The following is an 18622-nucleotide window of genomic DNA, read 5'->3' on the forward strand; positions in this document are numbered from 1 at the left end:
GACATCCGACGTGGGCGGCTATTGGTCTTTTACAGCGTTGCCTGGTCCACACAGCTGCAGTTCCAAGGTCACTGTCAGCTCTCCTGCAACACCCGACATCGCAGTGTATTCATCTTCCATGCCTCCTGGTCACTCGTGAGTGGCATACACTCTGTCCCCTCTGCTTGCAGGTTCTTCACAGCTTGAATCAACCTTTGGGTTCCAACGGACACTTTCGGCTTCTCCAGAACCGGCATCTTTCTGAATTCCTCCATTGGGTTCAATGGCGGTTTCCGACACCACTTCACACCTATGTACCCAGCTTCCCAGGTGCAGGTATCCTGGTTCCTAAGGTATCCATGGGTGGGTGGCTCTCCAACCTTCTGTCTTCCACAGGGATTCTTCAGGGTCCACTGGGAAGGGTCCTCTTTCTTTAAAACTGCAACTGTGACTTATACGTTGATTTGTACAGAGAACGCAGTCGAGTTCCTACACTGCCACGATCTGTGTGGGGCTCCTAGATACTCCCCTTGGGTGGTTTTTTGGGTCCCCGGCACTTCTACATCCAGTATTGTCTTGACTTGAGCCATGGTTCGCATACCACTATTTTAGTATATGATTTGGTCTCCCCCTGGGGACCACTGTGTATTCTGTGCTACTTACCTGTTTCTATTGCAAAGTATTGTGTGCATTGTGTATATCCCGGGCTAGGAGATATCTGTATGTGTTATTGAGTGTCTTATAAGAAATACATATTTTTATAAATACACTGTGTTGTTCTTTTCCACTTAATCTATACCTATAAAATTATGTTCTGGTAAAACAAGCTGCTTTACACTCCTTCTGGATTGAGCCTGAAGGCTGCTCTCCACAACTACGACTTAGAGAGCTTTCTAAGGTTGTCTAAGACCACTAAAATCACCATAAGGGTTGCCTGGATCAGTGCAAAGTGTCCACTTACATAAGTGTACATCATATACTGAGCCAGCCTTTCACATTATTTATTCAATCAAGGGACTTGTGATAATATTTCCTGACTGACTCCAAGAGTGACTATTCTGGATCTGATCTTAGACAAGTCGTCTCCTTTGTCACATCTCAGAGATGAATACTCTTAAGAGGAAATTGGTCAGCTTTTAAGGCACTCAGTGGGTTGGGGGCTAGTCTTTTCCTTTCTGTGTGAGTATCAAGATAGACAGACTATGAGTAGATATTCAAGTTTAGAGTTTGCTTAGCATACTTCATTCGTCTTTATAGCTTCCAATTCTGTTCCTTTGTTTCCCTGTCAGAATTTATCTTTTCCTATGTCCTAAAACCTTTCCTTAGACCACATTTTATACCCATCCATTTAACTCCTACTCCTTTACCCATAAAATCACTCTCCAAAGCTCTTCTCTATTTCAGTTTCTGCTATTCTCTCATCATCAATCATTTACCCTCTGCATTATATATCTCTTATGTTTATTTCAACAAATTAGGTTTTTTCCCTGTTCATGTTCCACTTACCATTTTCAAGGAAATAATCTGACCACATTTGCATGGAACTCATTCGACCACCTATCCGTGATCCTTTTCTATAAATATATCAAGGTATAAAGGTCTATACAAATCTTCTTTCAATTGACTGAAGGGAACAACCTCCAACAAACCAGAGTGTTTGACATTCTCTACTTCACATCCCGCCCCAAGAAACTGTATAATCCTATACATGGAGACGCTTGCCTCACCAAACTGATCTCATAACTAATATGATTACCCAATTCTTCCATGCTTTGTATGTCAAGCATCAATACCTTTTTGCATTTGTATGTTTGCTTACTTTCCCCATATGATAGCAACTGCAATTTTCTGACCTGCAATCTTGACTTATGACTTAGTTCTTATTTTTCTAGTGGAGACATAAATATCTTCCTAGACGTTTGTGGCTCTCAGTCACCTTCCTCCAATTCTGTTCTCTCTCATCTTACTTTTACCTCAACTGTACCTACCATTGCTGAGTGTGACCAAGTAAGCGAACATCCTTTGGTAACGTTTAGAAAACCACCTTCATTGCAAGATAAACTAGTGAACAGTCACTTTAAGATGAAAAAGAAGAATGACTGGTTGACCTCCAAACAAAAAGGCTTTACCAAATGTTTACAGTGCAAGGCGTGTACAGTAGGATTGTCCCTCAAATCCTTAAAAGATCCACATGGAAAAATCTTCAATATAGAAGACACAATAACTTGTAAGACCACATATGTAGTTTACAGCCTCACATGTGCATGTGGAAAGAACTATATTGGAATGACGACCTGTCCATTACATAAAAGAATTCTGGAGCATATCCGAGCAATTCAAAATGGGGATATGTCCTACGCCATTGCTAAGCATATGTCATTGCACACTGGTAAAACATGGAAAGACATACGCTATAGTGGTATAGCAACGATACTCCCTAATGAAAGAGGAGGAAATCGAAAACTGCAATTGAGGAGATTAGAGTCACGTCTAATCATACGGTTTCCAACCAAGGCACCGAGAGGATTGAACATGGATGATGAGATGTATGTCCATCTCTAATGATTTTGTACTGACTATTGGGGACTAAATCAGATGTGAGAGATCTTGATTCCATGACTTTGTAGACTCTATGAAAATATTTTTTTTTTCCTCTTTTTTTTTCTTGAATATAGCTTTAAGGGCACTGAGCCCTGTATAATGTTTATTTGAGGACGGGACTTTGTTGAGGAGTTAATTATGGAACTATGCCGTTGAATGAATTATTATAACAGTGACATTATATATTCAACTATTTGGTAAATAATGCACCAAGTGTCGGCATAACCAAATTACACAGCTTTCCACAAATGTTAAAACTTTTAGCCTCATTCGTATTCCATTAAAATGTATCACTACTCCTTTAACAAAAAGTGTTTTTTCATCAATGCAATGTCTTTTACATCACTGTAGAGCAGCAGGGAAGCACAGAAGGGAGACTGCTGAGACTGTTGTTAATCTTCACCTAGAACTCCAAGGGCCCGATTCACAAAGGTAAAATAAGACAAAAGTCTAACTTTACGTCTTTTGGTATTCACAAAGGGCATTTACTACTTGTAAATGTCCTTTCTGAATACCGAAAATCATAAAGTTCAACTTTTGGTATTCACAAAGGGCATTTACAAGTAGTATATGCCCTTTCTGAATACCAAACGACATAAAGTTAGACTTTCATCTCAGTTTACCTTCGTGAATTGGGCCCCAAGTCTTTACTGAATCTTGGCATTTCAACAGAACTCAAATAGGTCTCCACATCTAACTTCCTCTTGATTACTCTATGTCAGTGGGGAATAGCAATAATTGTCAAAAACTTTCTACTTGCACACAGTTTATTATTTTTTCTCCTCTTTCCAGTGTTTTGTCTTTCTAGATCATGTCACTAAATGCCTTCTCCATCATCTACCGGGTGATAATGCAACTATTATCAAACAAAAAATTAAACACTTTATAAACCAGCTTATTCTCTCTGATTCAAACATTTTCAAAGAAGACTTCACAGAGATGATTCCAATGATGCTGCAGTCAAACTCACTGCCTCATTCCTATTAGATAGTTTTCTTACTTATCACTGTTAAAAAACCTCTCCCATTAAAGCTTCCATTCTTCTTTCTGAACAACGTGATGTAACCTGAGTTAGTAGAGCTTCTCTGATAGAGTGCCAGGTGAGTTAGTGTTAGGAGCTGTTGTGAGCAGAGTGACAAGACCAGGGTAGCTCTTATTTAAACCCCATTTGTGTCCCTCATGTATCTAGTGTTGGAGGGGCCTTTGGCCATCTGACATCCCCTGAACCTAAGTGAGTTCTACCCTGGCACTGCAGATTGCTATAGGTGACAGTTGAACCCTAAAATACACAGAAGATGAAGAAGAAATGCTTTATTTGTTGATTAGGAAAAATCGTTACAAACAAGATTAAAAACACTTTGGGGTTGTGACAGTAACTTGAATATACCAATTTGATCTGGAATCACATCTTTATCCGAAAAAGCACATATACTACAATGTATTGAGAATAATATCAAGGTACATTGTAAAGTGCACTTGTGCAGTGTCTTACATCTAGCAGCGATAAGGAAAGAGCACTTAGTTATACTGATTCCATCGGTCTGATATTGCCACTTTAATAAGCAAAAACCCATATAATACATTTTGTTGCAAGTAATATCAAGGAACATTTTAAAATGGATTAATATTTCGCACCAATCACAAATTCCATTGCTCCAAGTGGATGGTAAAAAAGTTCTCAAAGTAACTACTACCCAACCCCCAAATTTAAAAATACATCCACAAAAGTACCAAAAAATAGGTGCAATAGATAAAGTGTACCTGTGCAGAATATTACAACTAGCAGCAGTAGGTAAAGAGCACTTGTGCAAGACTTACATTTAGCAACAACAGTTAAAGTGCGATTGTGCAGCATCTACATCTAACAACGTTCTGAACAATTAATTAGAATGGATAATTTCTCCTTGTCAGAACAGGCCCACACAAGTGAATAATTGATTTAGTACTGGGATTATACCCCGTTACTACAAGCAATTAAAGTCTTTTAAAACTTCGGTTTGAGGACCATTCACATAAATTCAGGAACAATTTTATGGGAGTGTAAATTTGTTCTTTAACATTTTTTAGACTGACAACATTGTTCTGTAAAACCAGTCTTTAATATTCTAGGCATGCAAAAGACGTCAGGTGTCACACTCAGAAAGTAGCTTTTTTTCTGCGGTAAGGACGAACTTTACAAACTGTGGGATCAGACGAGGCGTGTGCCCAGAAAGACAAGTTATTATAGCTTGTCGACATGTTCTCACCCCAAATTCGTTAAACATGGATTTTAATAGAGCTTTCCTCTCTTCTAACAGCTGAGGGCAAGTAGTTGCAATATGTATAAAAGATTCTTTATAAAAAAGACATAACCTACAGCTGATTGTGGGCCAAATTCGTTCCCATGAAGGGATTCCATCCTTTGTGAGATATCTCCCAAATTGAAACAACATAAATCTGTCCCTTAACACTGGTTTTAGGTGGGTTGTGATATGCGTTTCTGGTTCTAAATGACCAGTAATGACTCTTTTTGCCAAGCTCATCCTTGTCTAATAGAATCGATAAGAAGTTAGCTGATTGATTTATTGTCTATTTAAATGCCACTTTGTTCCTGGCTACGTCTTCGAGGGGCGGCAACTTAAAGTTATTTAAACTCTCCATTAAATATGGTCTCCAGCCCTTAGCATGCTCATACCTCATTATCTCCTGCCAACATTGGTTCTCAAGGGTGCCCTGGTCTGAACCAAAAAAAGAATTTAACGATTTTAAAAAGACAGATTATTTTTACAGAGTTTTTCTTTTCAGACCGAATTCCAATCTGACATTGGCATGCGCAATATACCTTGGAACCCTAAAACAGATTTAAAAACTTTTATTTCTAGGTTATAAAGCATTTTTGCGTCTTTACCTCGAAAAATCATTGAACCATACGCCAAAGAGGGAATCAGCTTTGATTTCATGACCTTAAGAAATCAAAGGTTTTGTGTGTACTACCAAGATCCTTCCAATTCTACGATTCTAAGGGTCTCCCAGTCAGATCCACTGGTGACTGACAGGCGATAGGCTAGGCAAGAGAGGGGTGAGTGTGGAATGACTGCTCCTGCAGAAGTCCAATGCACTCTAGTACCAAGTTAGAGTACATGGAATCTAGTATAGCCGATCTCACTTTTATGAGAGGCAGCTCTCCCTGAATGATCATCCAAGGGCAAGTTTCTCCAAAACCGGCTAAAAAGTTGGAATGAAAGCAAGATTGATAAGTTTGAAGTAAAAAGATGAAGTGAGAACCAACAGGATAGTAACTTTAGTTCAATATAGTGAAAACATGAAGACCACTCTATGTTACAATATTTCATGGTGCCCCAAAGGATACTATTTAGAGGCAAAATGTGGTCCAGGAAAGGAGCTCAACCTACATGAACCGGCATCCCACCTGCAGGAGCCCAAGTGGTAGCTGAGTGATGACAACGTAACGAAAAAAAAAGTAAGAGGTCTCATGCCCCAAGGCCATTCTAATCAGATTGGGAAGGTACTCAAAAGTCTTTGAGGTAATGTATTACGGCTTTTCTCCTTGGGTGTCCTGAGTATACAGAAAGCGGCCAGGTAGGTCAGTAACCAGCAAGTGGTCTATATATAAATAACTGGTAGAAGGTGACAGACTCCACCAGCTTCTCTGTAAAGTGTCTTAAGATACACTAAAATAAACATACAATAGTGTGTACCCAAATCCTGTGTGAGAATTGTTTTCATATGGTGTGAACAATAAAAAAAGGACTGAGACGTTTCCCCGTCCTCAAGATGAGTGTGCTAAGTGAAACGAAGTCAGTTGGAGTAAATTAGAAATGAGACCAGAAGGCCCCTCACATGACCCTTATTAACTGTATTCATGGACCCTGATGTCAAAGCCCTTGGTATCCAGCCACACTTGTGAATTCTGGGCTTTGCTTCGGTGCATGGCAAACGATGTGCGTGCCTCATTTAAATGAGGGAGTGTTTGCTACGGTTATTTGCTTTTTATCTTCTCTTTGAACAATCCTTTTGAACGGAAAGGAAATTGTATAGTGGCTGAGATGGATGAAGAAATATACGGTCACATGCATCATTGGTTTTTGCATTCGCAAACGGTGCGAATCGCAAAAATCGCCCGTTTGCGAATGCAAAAACCATTTTTGGGATGCATCATTTTTTTTTCATTTTTCGCTATTTAAGAAATCGCAATTTTTAGCGATTTCTTAAATTGCTATAGCATTTAAGAAATCGCAAATTTTGCGATTTCTTAAATGCTATGCATGATTTTTTTTAAATTGCGAATTCGCAATTTGGAAGGGGAAAATTACCATGAAGTCAACCTTCATGGTAATTTGCGAAAAGTTTTAAAAATGCACAAAAGTGCATTTTTTAAACTTCTATTTTACACACACACATGCCCTTGGGACATGTGTGTGAGTAAAATGTACTTACGTGACATTTCAGGGGTGCAGAGGGGGTCCTTCGGACCCCCCTGCACCCTTGAAATTGCATTCTCATTTTGCGATTCCTTAATTGCGAATTCGCAAAATGTGAATGCCTTGCCATTGATTCCTATGGGCCTCTAGGCCCATAGGAATCAATGTAATGCGATTCCTTAATTGCGATTCGCAATTAAGGAATTGCAAATAAAGAAAATTAAGGAATCGCTAATTCTTTTAAAATTTCTTGATGCATAGGATTTTGCAATTCCCCAATTGCAATTCCTTAATTTTCGCAATTTAGGAATCGCAAAATCCTACAATGATGCATGTGGCCGATAGTCTTGCAACTGGGTGGTTGCTAATCGCCTCACGCCATTAGGTTTAAATGCTGCCCATATATATAAATGCGGAGAGAGATTTGGAATCAAGCTGTCTAAATAGAAAGCAAAGGGAGAGCACATTTAATGGACGCGTGAAAAGATACCATCAGAGCAATATAACCTTTTACTAATATGTTTTATGCTGCAGAGCCTCCCACTGTTTTAATGACTCATCATGAGGCAATAAAAACATTACTAAAGTGCTAGAGCATTGTAAAAGGTTCTCTCCAAAACGACAGCTTCTTCTCTCCTGTCGATTTCCCTCCCCTCATCGCTCCTCCCTCACCTATCTCCTTTCGTGTTGGCATTGTTGTCACTGATTGATTTTCCAAGAAGCAGACACAGAGAAGTCCCACGGTGAAACATTGTACTTCTACGTGAATACAGACGAAAAAACATCAAGCGAGAAGCATTATAAAAAAAAAGCTAACTTGCAATCACTATTATCAGAAAACCAACATATTATATTTATTATACACGAGGCTGGCTCTGCCTTCCAAGGCAGTCGAAACATAATGAGGGTGCAGCGTGTTCTTCATTTTCAAGCCAGGAGTGCTTTTGACAATTCTCCAGACATCTGTGTGCAGTAATAATTGGACTCCCTCTTCGGATCGGAGTCTATGCTTTGACATGTCTCTAATGTCCTGGCAAAACGAGCTGCATGCTGCTGGTTTTAAGTGGGATGTTGTTCACCTGCCTTCCGCTCAAATTATTTTTGCTTGTCACTTCTGTAGCTTTCACAGAGCCTGCGACCGCCTAGGCAACGCAGCTCAATCCATGGTTGTTCAGATACAGAAATTTAGTTCAGAGCAGCAATCAATGTTTTCCTCTGCCTTTTTCTCCCTCCCACATCACTCCTCGACCCTCTTTATGTCGTTTCGACTAATTTGACATAGTCTTTCGCAGAGGATGGCAGAAGCAGATTTGGCAGGCAATAAAGACACTGTTGTTAAATGGAACAGACAGGAAAACACCGGGCAGTTGGCCGACTGACTCCAGTCAGCACATTATATTGAGAACCCCTGTCCAGCCAGAAGCAATGTCATAAACAAAGCTAGGTGTCCAGAAGCATTCCGCTACACTAACTCCTGTATTATGTGTAGCTCACAATAAGAGACATTATTTCCAACTGATTCTAGTTAGACTTGATCAACCATAGCAGGGGGCACCGGTGTCCAGAGATGAGCGAGCCCCTACTGCATTGAGTGGGTTGCTGCTTTAGGGGTAGTGGTGGGCGCTCTTTGCATCAGAAATTGATTTCTTATTTTGAGTCATTGTATTTGTTTGAGCCTAAGTTGAAGATATTTCGTTTTTTTCGAGGGTAAGTGTTTGGGATTCAACTCAGTAATTTGAGCAAGTATCATACAGGTTTCCTTTTATAGTCTCAAGCCATTTATAGATAACATGTAGAAGTTAAACAAGAATGACGTTTAGCCCTGTTTTCCTTCTGCTATGGATTGAGGGAAGTTTATTAATGTCAGACCAATGCCCGCCATAAATGTCATGGACTGAATATATATTTTTTAAATATCACCTAATGAGAGTTAATAATGGAACGACTATCAATAATGGGGTAATATGTCTGTAAAAAATGTTTATGACTTCTTATTTATATCAGGCAATATTTCTGTATATATTATTCTGGCATACAACCTTGATAACGGTGACAAAACACTGAATGCTATTGGCAGTTTGCTGAAGAGGACTACCTTCAATATCATGTGACTTTAGTTACGTTTAATGTAATGGGTTTATTACTGTAACATGAAAAGCTCACATTAATATCACGTAGTTCACCTGAACACGCACCAGTCAAATAACTGTTCTAATTAATACCATTCTGTTAGAAATTGGGTTTCTGGATGGGGAGAGAAATGTCCCCTGTCCAAGCAGAAACCACAATCCTAATCGGGGTAAGGCAGACACACACCAAAAGATGACCTGTACTCACCCTATAGTAGCATGGCATAGAGCAGGCAGGCTTATCTAAAGAGGCAATGTGTAAAGTATTTGTGAAACACACAATTAAAACACAAGAAAAAGACTCTACACAGGGTTAAAAACATAGACAATAATTCTATACATAAACACCCAAAATAACAAAAATCCAGTAAGTAGAAGTCGAGATATGAATTTTTAAAGAATAAAAAGAGTTCTAACGCTAAGAAGCAATAAGCGCCAATGGGAGTTATTTGATCACACTGGACTGGGACAAAGTCAACAGTTCAAGCTGACCGCAATGTAGCACTAGCTAGGGACAAGTGCCATGCAGCCCGATCAGCAGAATACCTTGATCCTGGGCTGAAAAAGCAAGATGCAGGGTGCAGATGAGCGATGTGTCAATCTTCTCCATGCAGTGGTGGTAATGCACTGGTTCAAAAGCAAAGATTCTGGATGCAATGTGGTGGTTCTGAGTGTGATGACAGATTGCACTCTCGCAACAGGGTTGATGTGCCTGTTCTACCACACGCAGACTGGAGATGTGTTGGTTTCTCTGGTGCAAGTATTTGGGTCCACTTCCAGTGAACTAGGCACAGGAGCAGGAGTAGAGACCTTGATAAACAAGCAACAGGAAGCAAGCCAACAAGCCCTTAGAGATCACTTCAGTGGCAAGGCCAGAGTCCAACTCACACTTGGCAGGGTCAGAGAGCAGCAGTGCAGCACAGCAGAAAAGCAAGTTTTCCAGGTTAGCGTTCCAGCAGGGTTCAGTCCTTGACGCAACATGGCAGTACTTCTGATAGAGTTCAGTTACAGGACCAGAAGTTATATAAAGAAGGGGGAAAACAAAGCCCATAGGAATGAATGGAGCATTACCGGTCGGTATTTACCGAATCGGTAAATACAGATATTTACCGATTCGGTAAAAAACACATCTGAATGGACCTACATGTCCACCCTTCATATTTACCGATTCTTAATTACCGAATCGGTAAAATTCGGTAATTAAGAATCGGTAAATAAGTTTTACCTACATCGGGCCCTCAGCGCTCTGTAACATTATGGCTTACATGGAGCGTCATGTATATTACTAAAATACAGTCTGATGTGGTTATGGCCTCTTGCTTCTAGAAATGAGGCTTACTCAATATAGTGTTACAGTGAACACTTCTATTAAAACCCCTGTGATTGGGCCACTCGAGTACAACAGATATACTGCACAACACAATACATAAAAAGGAGTCACTACATACATACTCGTCATTACTGAATTGTGGTTGGGAGATGACATGGCTCCAGTGTTGCATGTAGACATTTCTCTAGGCTATCAAACTATCACACAAAATCATACAGGCAAAAGAGGAGGAGCAGTTATAGTCAAGCAAACAATACATCTTACTAAAGCTAACAGCGCTTCCATACATGATTGTGAGGCCCTCTTCACCAGATGCAACCCTACACCAACTTCCTCCTGTAACTTCCTCCTCCCTTACATACCTCCACCGAGAAATGTAACATTCCCAGACACATTTCTAAACGCAGTTTCAAATCTGATAACGCTACACTCCAACTTATGCATTCTGGGTTACCTCAACATTGGGTTTGACAATTCCGATATGCTCCATCCAAAACCATCATCACTGGCATTGACACACTGAACCTACATCAGATCATCCATGTAGGAGAGTAGGATCTGCATACTATGGTTACCCCCACTTTTTGCTGATGTTTCACTGTTTTTCGACTTAAGTCTGGCTGGGGCCCTGCTAACCATTGCTTCATAGATACTCCGGTGGCAAGGTGACCCTGTAAGCACACTGTGCATGTACAAATAAAGGTAAATAAGTTGTCATGTGTGAGAAAATGCAATCCTGCTATGAGGAATCACTTCAGCTATGTCGTATTTATTGCATCAAAGTCTCGTCTGGTCTAGTAACCTGAGATCGCATCACTTGTACCTTAATATTAAATGTTTAACCTCACTTGCAATGTTTTTAAATGCTTTGTGTTAGAGTGAGCGTGCGTAGCACATGTGCCTCAATCTGGATGCTGTGTGCCGGTGAACTGGACCGCACACCCAGTAAAAATAGCGGCAATGAATGGAACCCTTTCTATTTAAATTCTACTGATTACTAACTTCACTTTACACAGTAGGTGTGTTGAAAGAAACTGATTTGTGTAAAAACGAGCACGTATAGCATGTGTGACTCACTGTGGTTTCTGGGTGTGGGTGAACTAGTCCACACACCCAGCCAAGATGGAGGCAATGAATGGAACCATTTCAAGGTTCCCTCATCCTGATAAAGAGCAAAAACTTGCCAGGGAGGTGCATGGAAAGGATTGTATATTCTAATGTGGGCCACATCTAGTGTGTAAAAGATGTGTTGTGTGATTACCAGGCTGTTGCCCTGTAGAAGGAACATAATTATGGGCTGCCTTTAGGGGTCGGGTGCTTCCAGGCTACGTGGCACTAAACATTGGTGGTCCACCAAACTCTGATTGAATGGATTGCATTACATGGGATTCTACACTATGGCCCTTTGAGATTGCTTGATTGCCTTCACCGTATCGCGGATGGTCACTTGGATGTTCCTTGGAATTACTTGGAATGATGCATTTGGTATTTTCCCAGTTTTACTCAGCCGACTACTGAGTTCTAAGCAGACGCTGCGATAAGTGTGAATTTATTCATAATTTCTGCATATAAACGATGTAATAAAGCATTTATATTTGCTGTCCTGATGATGATCCTGCATTATTATTGCAGCGAAACTTCATCGATCTAAAAACACTCTGACCCTCTAAATATGTGTATGTGACTTTTGGGTGCTGTAGTGTTCTGTTCCAAAAATAAGTGACCTTTGTTGTACAATATTGAGGGTCACCTAATGTTCCTTGTGTGTTTGTTTCGTGGTTTTAACCCTTGATGAGGATTACCATAGCAGGGTTGAACTATATTTTATTATTTAATTTGGAATAAAATCTGTATTACACATTCAATTGGATTATTTCTGAATAGTGTTCTTTTCTCCAGAGCATTGTTTCGTATCCATTTACTTCAGAAGCTTTGTTCCTTAAACTACAGACTACCCTTGGTCCCTATTAATTCTTGAGTTTTCCTTGTGTTTACTTATACCACTTTCTAAAGTGGCATTTCTACAATAATAATGTCAAATCAAACTTTACCAGTAACAAGGCTTTATCATTAACATTCCAAAGAAATAAACCATGACCCATCTACTCCTGTCTAATCAGCAACTACAGCTTAAACGTGTTTTAATTACCCCCCAATGTTAACCTAAGAGAGGAGTAGGCCTCTCAGTAGTGGAAAATGAATTCAGGTATTTTCAGTATCAGGAGATGCAAAACCTAAAAGTGCACGTCCCAACTTTTATTTACATTGCACCCTCACCTATGGACTACCTAGGGCCTACCTTAGAGGTGACCTATGTGTAATAAAAGTGGAGTTTAAGGCTTTGCAAAGGGTTTTAAATGCCAAATCAAAGTGGCAGTGAAACTGCACAGAGAGGCTCTGCAGTGGCAAGTCTGAGATGTGTTTGAAGAGCTAATTGTGTGGGTGACACAATCCGTGCTGCATACCCACTAGTAGCATTTAATTCATAGGCCCTGAGTACATTGTATACCACTTTACAAAGGACTTAGAAATAAATTAAATATGCCAATTGTTTATATACCAATTTTACTGTGTTCAGGGGAGAAGCACATGCACTTTAGCACTGGTTAGCAGTGGTAAATAGCTCAGAGTCCTGAAGGCAACAAAAAGAATTTAGCACAAAGAGGAGGAAGGCAAAAGGTTTAGGGTGACCCTTCAGAGAGGGCCATTTTCCAGCACATTCTTAATCTACAAAAGAAAATAAGTCTGAACAAACTTGATTCTACTAACTCTTCTTGTAGAAGCAATACAATTATTTTTGAATTCTAAATCTAAATGGAAACTGTTTGTGGAAAAATCCGAATGGAAGTTTCCTTAAGGAAAATTAACAAAGTGCAAAGTATAAATTTGTAATTCAATGGATGATTTATTGTGTAATAGATGGCATACAAAGTGCACACTCCCCCCAACACATTAAGGCCCCGTCTCAAATTAAACACCTGAGCCTTGTTTGATTTTCTGCAGTGTGCATATTTATTAGACAAGTTAACAGGTCAATTACTTCATTGACCTCCATTTCTTTATTTAAAATTCAAAATTATTTTTCACATCACAGTATTAAGATACTCACACTTATATACATATTTACTCTTTTACAGCCCATTCTCCAATGGGCTTTTGGTTGACCCTCGGGTTGCGCCAGCAGGCCACAACCAAGTTAGCCTGCTCTCCTTAAGTTAACCACCTTCCGGTCAACAGACCCGCAGGTAAATAATCTGCCACCACTTGTGGCAACCAGCGGCTTCCAGGGTAGGGCTAGAGAAGCCAGGGCCACCAGCAGGTCAGCCCCAACTCTCCCGCCAGCCCGGAGCCCATGATGCTTTAAAAACCTGTTCTGAGGTAAAACTGGCACTGCCCAAAGAAGTTCCCGTGATATTCTTGCCCAGGACCCCGCCACAGGGCGAGGCGCTTACTGGCGGACTCGTCCTCCCCCCCTGCACTCCAGAGCTTCGGAAATGGCTCCTAAGACTGTTTGTATAAAAATTTCAGTCTCTGATAGGTGCACTCCGTCCGCCGCATATAGCTCAGGCCTGGACGTTTGCATTAGCTTGTGACGAATGGTTCGAATGCTAGACGTCTGAAGTATTTCGGCCACTGACTGGTTCAACCTTTTGACTGATTTATTCACTGCCTTCGAAGGTGCGCCCCGCGACCATGTCTGCCTCGGAATGACTTCAGACCATAATAAGATGGCCTTTGGCAAGATATTTCTGACTGCTGCTAGCGTAGTAAACAAAAACTCTTTCACCCCTCTCCTTCCAGCCGGGATCATGTTGTTGCCTCCACAGTGCAACACAAATACATCGGGATAGGGCACGCCTCTGCCCAAAGCCACCCTCAAATCATTCGGGACGTCAGCTAAGTGTTGACCACCTATTCCTACCCAATGATGGTCCCATCCTTGCGCCCTGTGCGCCTTTCTTTCGAGGGTTTCCTTGAAGATCGACCCCGCCCTGCGAATAAAGGAGTGGCCGCACCAACATATTTGGGTTCTTTGGGAGGTAGTACCTAGAGTAAATATCGAAAGAAATGGTGAGAACAGCCTTTGAAAGTAGGGAGGGGGAGGTTATGAGGGTGGCTTTCATACTAATTGCGAGCGCACATAACGTTCATAGCATGTTGACTTCCAACGCCCTAATCTCATGATAGTCTGTTCCGGTAACCCCAGGCCAGCGGCCGTGGTGGCTGCACCTATACGAAAGGAATGGGATGTGAAGTCGGCCGGGTCAACACCCATCTTTGACAAGGTCATTTTTACTACCCTTGTGAACTGAAATCTGGTGAGAGGTAAGACGTTCCTGTGGAGCAACACTCTGTCATCGCCCCCTTGAGGCCTGGTTTGCATGAACTCCCTCATCAGCCTAACTGGGCAGTAGGACTCCCCCGCCACTCTGCCTAATTGTAGCCAAGTCCCCTTGCCTAAAGGATCTGTTTTAGACCTTCTAACCCTGACTCTCAGGACATCTTCTGACTCGATTATGTCTGTACACCTTATACCTCCACCCCCATCCGCCTTAGAGGCTGGGAGCAACTCCGAAATCCGAAGAGCTCCACAAAAGGCTAACACGTACGCTACCCTAAATAGTTGAGTTTCGTAAGGGGAAAAGCACACAAGCGGCAGGGTCTCTAAGATCTTCACCAACATTCCCACATCTATAGGCCTTCTCGAGTCCTTCATACCCGGAACTAAGCGCTCCTATCCCTTCACAGCTCTCCTCACCCTCTGATCCTTCGTTGGATCTGCAACCCCTTTTAAGCCCGCATAGAATGCTAGTGCTGACAGCTGTCTCTTCATCAATGCCACTGATTTCCCACTCCCCTTCTGATGTACTATAAAGCCTAATACGCTCAGGGGTACAAAAGCATCCACTAGGCCCGCTCCCCTTAAGTATAACTGATAACAATCCCACGACTTCTGATACATACTCTTAGTCTTGGGGGCCAAGGATGCAGTTATCAACTCGGAGGCTGTGGGGCACCAAGCTTCCATAGCTCCGCTGGGAATGTTGTCATTGTCTTCTCTGCTTGTGGCCAATGTGCACAGAATTCTGTCAACTTAAAACGAGATAAAGCGTCAGTAGCTTGGTTCTCAACCCCAGGGACATGCCTTGCAGTGAAATGTACACTGTGACTCAGACATTGCAATACTAGTTCCTTTAGAAGACGCAGCACCCATGTGCAAGTTGCTCTCTGGTTATTGATCACCATCACTACTGACATGCTGTCTGACCAGAATACAATGTGTCTGTTTGCGAGCGAATCACCCCACAAATGTAAAGCCACCACTATGGGAAACAGTTCTAGGAAAGTGACGTTGCGCGTCAGACCCTGTTGTGCCCATTCCTCTGGCCAATACTGCATGCACCACTTAGGACCCAAAATTGCTCCAAAACCAACACTCCCTGCTGCATCAGTGAACAATTCCAGGTCCGCATTTGAGGTGCTCGCTGCCCGCCATAACACCGAGCCATTGAAATCCTGCAAGAAACACTTCCAGATCCTCAAGTCCTTCCTCACATCAGCTGAGAGTCTAACTCTATGGTGCTTTGCACGAAGCCCGGACATTGCCCTTGCTATACTCCTGGAGAATGCCCTGCCCATTGGTATGACCCTCAAGGCGAAGTTCAGTTCCCCTACCAAGACTTGTAGCTGGTGTAATGTAACTTTCTTTGCTTTTAAGCAGTCATCAATCGCAGCCTCAAAGGCAGCCACTTTTGACATGGGTAACCTGCACACGCCTGCTCTGGTATCGATTTCAATGCCCAGAAATGTCAAGCATGTAGTAGGGCCTTCTGTTTTTCGGCTGCTAATGGTACCCCGAGGGCTTCAGCCAAGTGCTGGAAGCCCAGCAGGGCCTTCCTGCATGACTGTGAACCCTTAGGACCCAGAAATAAAAAATCATCCAAATAGTGTACAACTGCATGGGATTTGTCTGAGGTCAGGAATTGTTCCACCGCCCATTCTAAGAACCTGGCAAAAGTCTCGAATACAGCACAAGCAATAGAGCATCCCATGGGCATGCACAGATCTATGAAATAATTGTCTTTGAAAGTGAAGCCCAAGAACTTGGTGTCCTCCGGGTGAACCGGGAGTAGCCTAAACGCTGACTCGATATCGGACTTGGCCATTAAAGCTCCTTCACCCAAAGTCTGCAGTTTTTCAATTGCTGTGTCGAACATTGTATAGCGCACTGTGCAGAGATCCGGGTCCAGTTTGTCATTGACAGAGAACCCTGGGGGGCTTGATAGTTTATGTATAAGGCGGAATTTACCCTCCTCTTTTTTAGGAACTAAACCCAGGGGTGAGCAAACCAAATCAGGGTTTGGGAGATTTTTGAATGGACCCGCGACCCGCCCCAAAGTAACTTCCTTCATGATCTTATTTTGTGCTGCTTCCATATTCTGGAGCACCGAACTCTGGTTGCGAGGCGGGACGCTGGTGGGGGTAGCTGAAGATGGGATACGGAAACCTAACGTAAAAGTATTAAGCAGGAACTGAGCCTCCTCTAGTTTGTCATACTTGCTAAGGAGGTGTGTCAAAACATGTCTTCTAATGGGAGTTGGGAGGCTTGTCGTATGCTTTAGGTGGCTTCCCTTTTGGCGTGGTATGGGCCAGCTGCTCGTTTGGGTTTCCTGATTTCTTGAAACATCTGATTTCTGGGTGAGATGTTCCACCACAGTAGGAACAACAATGTTTAAACCTACACGAGGTCCCCCTGGTGCACTCATTTTTGTTAAACAGCCAGCAGGCCTGTTTTTTATCTCCAGCCCCCTTGTCACTCCGAAAGGACTGGCTCTGAGCAGGGGAACTGGTCTTGGACGTTGAGGGGGAAGAATAAAAAACTGTGTGCCATAGATTGATCTCACGTTGATCCCATGCTATCCCAGGATGCACTGCTTTCATTTGTCTGAACTTGTTATTGTATTTTATCCATCCCACGCCTGGGAACTCAGCTGCCGCCCGATGTATCAAGGATATGTAACTCATCATTTGAGGGCCCAACCCGGGGTATTTCTCCAACATAATTGCAGCATAAATGGCAAATCCCGTGATCCAATTCTTCATGGACCAGTCTACCCATACCTTTTTTTGGTTATATTCGCCTTCCGTACCTCCTCTGGCTTTACCTGAGACCACCCCTGCATTAATAAGATCGAACACATCAACGTATTCGCCCTTGAGTATCTTTTCCTTAATGTCTGCGGGTACGTGCCAAGTGATCCCCGTAGATGGCGATAAGGTCAGAGATGCGGAACCGTACATTAACGGGCTGTATGCTAACATTGGATGACATGCCGTCTGCACCCCAGCCCCCCCTTGCATCTGAGTACTAGATGGCCCAGCCAAATTAACGGCGGTGTTAGCTGTTGGAGTCTGTGGTAGACAACCCACATTCGGGTAGGCGCTCATCATTATAGGCCCCCCACTTCCCGGGTATGTTGTGGTGTGGATCATCATGTTTACTGGACCATTACTGATTGCCTGACCATGTGAATTATATAACTGCATCCCCGGTAATTGCGCTACTCCTCCAGATTGCACCCAAACTTGTGCCACTCCGCTACCCGGTTGCGCAACCACTGGCGGTAAAGTAACCTGAGAGCAGGGCGCCTCCGCATTAGCGACGGGCGCCCCTCCTATTTGCGCTGTATTAGAAATATCATTGTTTCCCTCAGGAGCGTCATTGTCCTTATTCGTGTTCGGGCTCAAATCTATTGTCTCTAGCACCTCCTTCTCACCTGGTGATGCTGGTTGGGGCTCGGCTGCCCTGGGCCGCTTGTCTTTCAACACCTCTTTAAACCTTTCCGGCGTACGCCTCGTTCTCTTGCCTCTCCCTCTTTCCTCTTGTGCTTTCGCGTCCGCTCTAGCCCCTTCTCCCATATTCTTTAGAGCCCAGTCCACGCCTTTCTCTTTCGTAAACTCCATGATCTCTGTAAGCGCAAGGTAGTCATCTCTTTTGGCTGGGGCCTCTTTCCCCTTCGTTGGCCGTTTTGGCGGCATTCTGCACTTAAAAGAAAATTGTGTTAGTACCACTTAATTGACATACGTGCATCCGGACTAGCCACCAAACTGATGAACCCTATACATATGTTATTCCTGGCAGTTTGCCCATGACGATCAAT

Source organism: Lissotriton helveticus, chromosome 2_1, assembly GCF_964261635.1.
Source record: "Lissotriton helveticus chromosome 2_1, aLisHel1.1, whole genome shotgun sequence".
Lineage (NCBI taxonomy): Eukaryota > Metazoa > Chordata > Amphibia > Caudata > Salamandridae > Lissotriton > Lissotriton helveticus.